The following is a 7500-nucleotide window of genomic DNA, read 5'->3' as shown; positions in this document are numbered from 1 at the left end:
TAAATCGCACCGGCTGAAAATGCATAATAAAGAAGGAAAAAAACATATACCGTATTTTCCGCGCTATAAGCCGCCCCGTGTTATAAGCCGCACCTTCAATGAATGGCATATTTAAAAACTTTGTAAACCTATAAGCCGCACCGGGTCATAAGCCGCGCCCACGCTGCGCTAAAGGGAATGTCAAAAAAACAGTCAGATAGGTCAGTCAAACTTTAATAATACAAACCAGTGTGAGAATGTGCAATCACAACAATAGTAACACTCAAAATATTGCAGAGCAATAGCAACATCAATAACTCAACTTTGCTCGAACGTTAATGTCACAGCACACAAAATAAACATTTAAAGCTCACCTTCAAAAGTTATTCCTCATCCATAAATCCCTCGAATTCTTCTTCTTCGGTGTCTGAATTAAAAAATTGGGCGAATACGGCATCCAAAATGGCGGGCTCCGTCTCGTCGAAGTCATCAGAGTCAGTGTCGCTGTTGTTGTCCGGCAGTTCCATGAATCCTGCCTTCCTGGCCGGATCTTTTTTCAGCTATCTTGTTTTTACAATATGCGTGGAAAGTAGCCAGCTTTTCTTGAAAGTCTTTTGGCAGTTGCTGTGAAATAGTAGTCCGTGTGCGGATGGAGAGATTGCGTCTTTTCATGAAGCGGAAACACCAAGAAGGACCACCTTTAAAATCATCTAAGTGAAGGTCGCTTGCTGGCGCTGTTGCCTTCATTGGAATAGTGATGGTATTGACACTTCTGCTTGCTGCTCTCTGCTCAACTACCCACTGTTCCAGTTTGTCCTCCAACTGTTGCCATCTTGCTTTGTTCCCTCAAACTCTGTGTTGTCTTCTTTACTTGGCGCAGGTCATCTTGTTGCTTCCTCCACCTAAGCACCATTGATTCATTTATGTTCAATTCTCTCGCTGCTGCTCTAGTTCCGTGTTCTTCTGCGTGACTTATTGCCTTCAGTTTGAATTCTGCGTTGTACGCGTGTCTTTTAGGAGGAGCCATTTTGTGGTCGTCTTTACAGAAACACACAAATGAAATGAATCAGATTAGCCGCGCGCTTCTTCTTCTACGGGGGCGGGTGCTTACCTTGGCGGTTGCGTACCGTAGAAGAAGAAGCGCTTCCTCTTTCCAGGCGGGCGGGCACTTACCTTGGCGGTTGCTTACCGTAGAAGAAGAAGCGCTTCCTCTTCTACGGGGAAAAAAGATGGCGGCTGTTTACCGTAGTTGCGAAACCTAAACTCTGTGAAAATAAATATTTATATTAATACATATATAAGGCGCACCGGGTTATAAGCCGCACTGTCATCTTTTGAGAAAATTTTTGGTTTTTAGGTGCGGTTTATAGCGCAGAAAATACGGTATACGTCGCACTGGAGTATAAGTCGCATTTTTGGGGGAAATTTATTTGATAAAATCCAACACAGAGAATAGACTATGAGGCATAAATAAACAACTGCTATGTTAACCTAACATATTATGGTAAGAGTCATTCAAATAACTATAACATATAGAACATGCTATACCTTTACCAAACTATCTCTCACTCCTAATCCATAAATCCCATGAAATCTTCTTCCTCGATGTCGCTTCTAAACAACTCTGCCAACTCCAAAGGTATGCGCCGCTTCCTCTTGTCCTTTTCTGCTGCATATTTCACTACGTCCAGCTTGTAATCTGCAGTACATGATTTCCTTTTCAACGCCATTTTGGTTCAGCCCTTCTCAGTTTTTATAAGTTACCGCCAACGATGAAATGATCCATTTTAATAGCTACGGCAGTAACATATAGCGCAGGGGTAGGGAACCTATGGCTCTAGAGCCAGATGCGGCTCTTTTGATGACTGCATCTGGCTCTCAGATAAATCTTAGCTGACATTGCTTAACACGATAAGTAATTAATATTTCTGCTGGTAATCACAGTGTTAAAAATAAAATTCTAATTATAAAACATTGTCATGCATTTTAATCCAACCCTCCATTTTCTATCGCACCTGTTCAAGATGTCGCATTAATGGAAAGAAGTATTATGTTTATTATTGGTTAACTTTTAGGATAACAATGTTATTAAAAAGAATAAGATACTTATTATACTCTATAATGTTGGTCTTACTTAAAAATGCACGCATTTAGTTGTATTCAGTGTTAAAAAATATTATATGGCTCTCATGGAAATACATTTTGAAATATTTGGCTTTCATGGCTCTCTCAGCCAAAAAGGTTCCCGACCCCTGATATAGCATATAGCAGTTAGCATCCCATTACCCACAATGCACTTCTGCCATGACCCTCCACCGCCAAATTCTTATTGGTTGATGTCTATGTGACAATTGCTGACGTGTGTGTGACGATTGCTGACATTTTCTTCGTCTCTTCCGCGAATGAGATAAATAATATTATTTTATATATTTTACGGTAATGTGTTAATAATTTCACACATAAGTCACTCCGGAGTATAAGTCGCACCCCCGGCCATACTATGAAAAAACTGCGACTTATAGTCCGAAAACTACGGTAATTATCTTTCATTATATACGTAGCTTGTTGTATAAAAGTCTATGTCCATACTAACAATCTATCAGTTTTATATGTAGTTTTAAGGTAAATCTTATTTTTTTAATATTAATGTGCATTTTTACATTTAAGTTGAAAAAGATATGTAGCCTGTTTTATAAAGGTTTATGCCAGTGGTTCTCAACGTGTACCCCTGGGGGTACTTGAAGGTATGCCAAGGGGTACGTGAGATTTTTAAAAAATATTTAAAAAATAGCAACAATACGATAATGTGTTAATAATTTCACACATAAATCACTCCTGAGTATAAGTCCCACCCCCGGCCAAACTATGAGAAAAACTGCGACTTATAGTCGGAAAAATACTGAACTAATTTGTACACTTTGTGGACATGCATGCCTTCTAAACTATTAAGTATGATAATCATCACTGCTAACCTGTGTAAATAATGTTATTATAAATTGAATCCATTGTGTTCCACAGGGCTGAAAGCTATCTGCGGTGCGGTTTTATTTGAAGAATTGGTCAAGAGGCTTGTGCATGTGATTTTTTTAAAAAATTTTTAAAAGGATGCTCTCAGCATCTGTCTGCTGTTAGCAGTCATTAGACTCGGTTACAAACGCGACAATGGGAAAGTCAAAGGTACTCAGCACGGATCTGAAAAAAACCGAATCATTGACTTGAACAAGACACATCGAGCCATTTCAATAATAATTTCACACATAAGTCGCTCCTGAGTATAAGTCGCACCCCCGGCCATACTATGAAAAAAACTGCGACTTATAGTCCGAAAAATACGGTAGTCTGAAATTAAACAATTGTATTCTTCCTGCACAGGCATGTTCATTTAAATGTAACCTTTGTGAAACTCTACAGTCCAAAACTTGTGTTCTTTATGTAGGGGTGTAACGGTACGTGTATTTGTATTGAACCGTTTCGGTACGGGGGTTTCAGTTCGGTGCGGAGGAATACCGAACGAGTTCCACACGAACATATGAAGTCGCCGCTTATGCTAAAGTCTTAACAAGCTGCTCCGCTCCGTTCTGCCTCTGTCTCTGTCTGTACACAGCACCCTGCATTGTCCCGCCCACACAACCATCTGATTGGTTACATACAAAGCCAATCAACAATGTGTATTCAGAGCGCATGTCGTCAGGTCTTCAGTGTCGATGTCGAGCAGATAGGTCTTTAGCAGGGGAGCAACTCACTCTCTCCAAATTATATTCCAAGTCAACTACTTTCTAAACATCACTATGAGCCCGTTGACCTTCTGGAAACAAACTGCAGCTCAGCTCACTCGCAGTCCTGGCTTTAGGTGAAGGCTAGTTAGTTTTTAGAGAAACGTTAACTCATTTTGCGATGTCCGTGTGTGTGTGTGCGCGCGTGTGTGTGTGTGTGTGTGTGTTACGGACAGTGTTGATTGAGGTGTGTTGAAGCAGCAAAAAAGGACATTATTTTAAATGAAGAGTTTCTGTCTCTGATAGTGTATAAAATAATTTCTGATAGTCTATGAAATAATTCAAGTGCATCATAAAGCCTAAATAAACTCCATGGTGGTCAGGGATGAATTTTCAGCTGTAGTTACATGAATCTTTAGTAATGTAGCAGCCTAGTTTTGAATGGCAGGGTCCCTGCTATCACATGTTGATAAAAATATAACATTTACATAATAAAAGTCAACTACAGGATTCCCCAATGCTGTAATAAATTAAGCATGATGAGTTGACTTGAAACTGTTTAATGTTGCACTTTTTATATGTAGAAGAAAAGTTGTGTCATTTTATTTCATCTGAGCAACAACTTGAGGCAGTTTAATGTGGATCAACGTGGGCAGAATTATTATAGTGTTCCCAATGTTAAAAGGATCAAGCCATTGTTTACAAATTTGGTAAATAAATAACCAAAACATTTATATTTTGTTGTTTTCTTACTGTACCGAAAATGAACCGAACCGTGACCTCTAAACCGAGATACGTACCGAACCGAAATTTTTGTGTACCGTTAAACCCCTATCTTTATGTAATATGATTGTTCAGTTTGAAATTTAGTGGTCTGTAATTTTGCCAAGGAATTGTTTTTAATTTAGTTTTGTAAAATTGCATTGTGTTTTTGATTGCAACGTCGTTAGAATAGGATTGACACTCTTTCTCTTGCCCCAAGTGGAGGAGTTCAAGTACCTCAGAGTCTTGTTCACGAGTGAGGGAAGAGTGGATGGTGAGATCGACAGGTGGATCGGTGCGGCGTCTTCAGTAATGCGGATGCTGTATTGATCCGTTGTGGTGAAGAAGGAGCTGAGCCGGAAGGCAAAGCTCTCAATTTACTGGTCGATCTACGTTCCCATCCTCACCTATGGTCATGAGCTTTGGGTCATGACCGAAAGGACAAGATCACGGGGACAAGCGGCCCAAATGAGTTTCCTCCGCCGGGTGGTGGGTCTCTCCCTTAGAGAGGGCGGCATAGCTCGGTTGGTAGAGTGGCTGTGCCAGCAACTTGAGAGTTGCAGGTTCGATTCCCGCTTCCGCCATCCTAGTCACTGCCGTTGTGTCCTTGGGCAAGACACTTTACCCACCTGCTCCCAGTGCCACCCACACTGGTTTAAATGTAACTTAGATATTTGGGTGTCACTATGTAAAGCGCTTTGAGTCACTTGAGAAAAGCGCTATATAAATATAATTCACTAAAAGATAGGGTGAGAAGCTCTGTCATCCTGGAGGAGCTCAAAGTAAAGCCGCTGCTCCTCCACATGGAGAGGAGACAGATGAGGTGGTTTTGGCATCTGGTCAGAATGCCACCCGAACGCCTCCCTAGGGAGGTGATTCGGGAACGTCCGACCTGTATGAGGCCACGGGGAACACCAAGGACACGTTGGGAAGACTATGTCTCCCGGCTGGCCTGGGAACGCCTCGGGATCCCCCGGGAAGAGCTAGACGAAGTGGCTGGGGAGAGGGAAGTCTGGGTTTCCCTGCTTAGGCTGCTGCCCCCGCGACCCGACCTCGGATAAGCGAAAAAAGATGGATGGATGCACTTTGTCTTAGGAACTATTTCAGCCTCATTACTCCCATTATAACTGCTTTTTTTCACAGACTGCAGTAATCATTGTACTGTGTATTACAATTGTTCCATGACCACCAATTAATTGATTGAAAAAACAAGAAAATATTGTTGGCTTTTTTAGCCAACAGATTGTGCCAGAAAACCATTTTGCAGAGCTTTGTGAGCCTACATGAGGTAAACTGCCATCAAAACTCTGAAAAGCAGTAAAAAAAATGTCTTGGTCAGTGATATTTATTTACGACTTACGTGAACTAAATAGCTCAACCAAGTCCTGCCTGCTCTTAGTCTTTCTCGCTCAGTAGGTTGGCACCGTACAGAATCATCTTTTTGGTCTAGTCTATAAAAACTAATGTTTTCATGAATTATTTTCCTATTCAATCTTCCTATTGTGGGGCGGTTGGTAAAGTGGCTGTGCCAGCAACATGAGGGTTCCAGGTTCGATCCCCGCTTCCACCATCATAGTCAGTTGGGCAAGACACTTTACCCACCTTTGATTGATTGATTGATACTTTTATTAGTAGATTGCACAGTACAGTACATATTCCGTACAATTGACCACTAAATGGTAACACCCCAATAAGTTTTTCAACTTTTTTAAGTCGGGGTCCACGTTAATCAATTCATGGTAATTCACCTGCACCCAGTGCCACCCACACTGGTTTAAATGTAGCTTAAAGATGTAAATAATGGGTTTCACGATGTAAAGTGCTTTTGAGTAGTTTATACCAGTGGTTCTCAAATGGGGGTACGCGCACCCCTGGGGGTACTTGAAGGTATGCCAAGGGGTACGTGAGATTTTTTTTAAATATTCTAAAAAAATAGTAACAATTAAAAAATCCTTCATATCTATTTCTTGAATAATACTTTAACAAAATATGAATGTAAGCTCATAAACTGGGAAAAGAAATGCAACAATGCAATATTCAGTGTTGACAGCTAGACTTTTTTGTGGACATGTTCCATAAATATTGATGTTAAAGCTTTATTTTTTTGTGAAGAAATGTTTAGAATGAAGTTGATGAATCCAGACGGAGCTCTATTACAATCCCCAAAGAGGACACTTTAAGTTGATGATTACTTCTACGTGTAGAAATCTTTATTTATAATTGAATCACTTGTTTATTTTTCAACAAGTTTTTAGTTATTTTTATATATTTTTTTCCAAAAACTTTGAGAAAGACCACTACAAATGAGCAATATTTTGCACTGTTATACAATTTCATTATATCAGAAACTGATGACAAAGTGTTGTATTTTACTTTTTTATCTTTTTTTAAAATTTATTTATTTTACCAAAAATGCTTTGCTGTGATTACGGGGTACTTGAATTAAAAAAATGTTCATAGGGGGTACATCACTGAAAAAGGTTGAGAACCACTGTATTGTAGTATAATAATAATATATTGATATAATTCAAAAGGCTCGAACAACCCAACCCTAAATATTAAACCATGCAACTTCTTTCTTTTTATTTCTTTTATTTTTCATATTGCATATTCTGCATTTTTCCACAATAAAAAAAGTTGTATTTCTGACAAAATATCCACAATACATTAAAAAAAAAATCTAAATCTGAAATTGGCAAAATATTTTAAGCATTGTAAGTAAAAAAAAAAAAAAGATTGCTGAATTCCGACACTTTTATGAGGTCCCTTTTGGGTAGAAAGAGTAGAGGGTTGAGCAAAAGGTTTAGAGACAGCTGTTTGGCTTTTAGCGAGCATGTTGCCGTGCCAACGGGCACATGTGAGCCTTTGGCGGCGGCAGCGACTGTAGTAGTGGTGTTTGTCAATGACAATGAGCCAGTGACATGACTGTGGACCTGAGAGGATTACAGTAAGCCACACACTCTTTAAAGCCCCTGCCTGACACACAGCCTGTGATGGTGCATGGGCTGGTCTTTAACTTTAGCATTAATGCTTCTCCTGTCACCTG

General features: G+C 39.8%; 1 protein-coding gene across 17 annotated transcripts in view; it reads left to right on the top strand.

The window, feature by feature from the left end:
- Positions 1-7500, top strand: part of LOC133544455 (peripheral plasma membrane protein CASK-like) — a 103859-nt gene that overhangs the window by 68016 nt on the left and 28343 nt on the right. The window lies entirely within an intron of this gene.

Source organism: Nerophis ophidion, linkage group LG27 (genome assembly GCF_033978795.1).
Source record: "Nerophis ophidion isolate RoL-2023_Sa linkage group LG27, RoL_Noph_v1.0, whole genome shotgun sequence".
NCBI lineage: Eukaryota > Metazoa > Chordata > Actinopteri > Syngnathiformes > Syngnathidae > Nerophis > Nerophis ophidion.
Note: the sequence above shows the minus strand (reverse complement) of the source record. Positions and strands in the feature narration are given on the sequence as shown.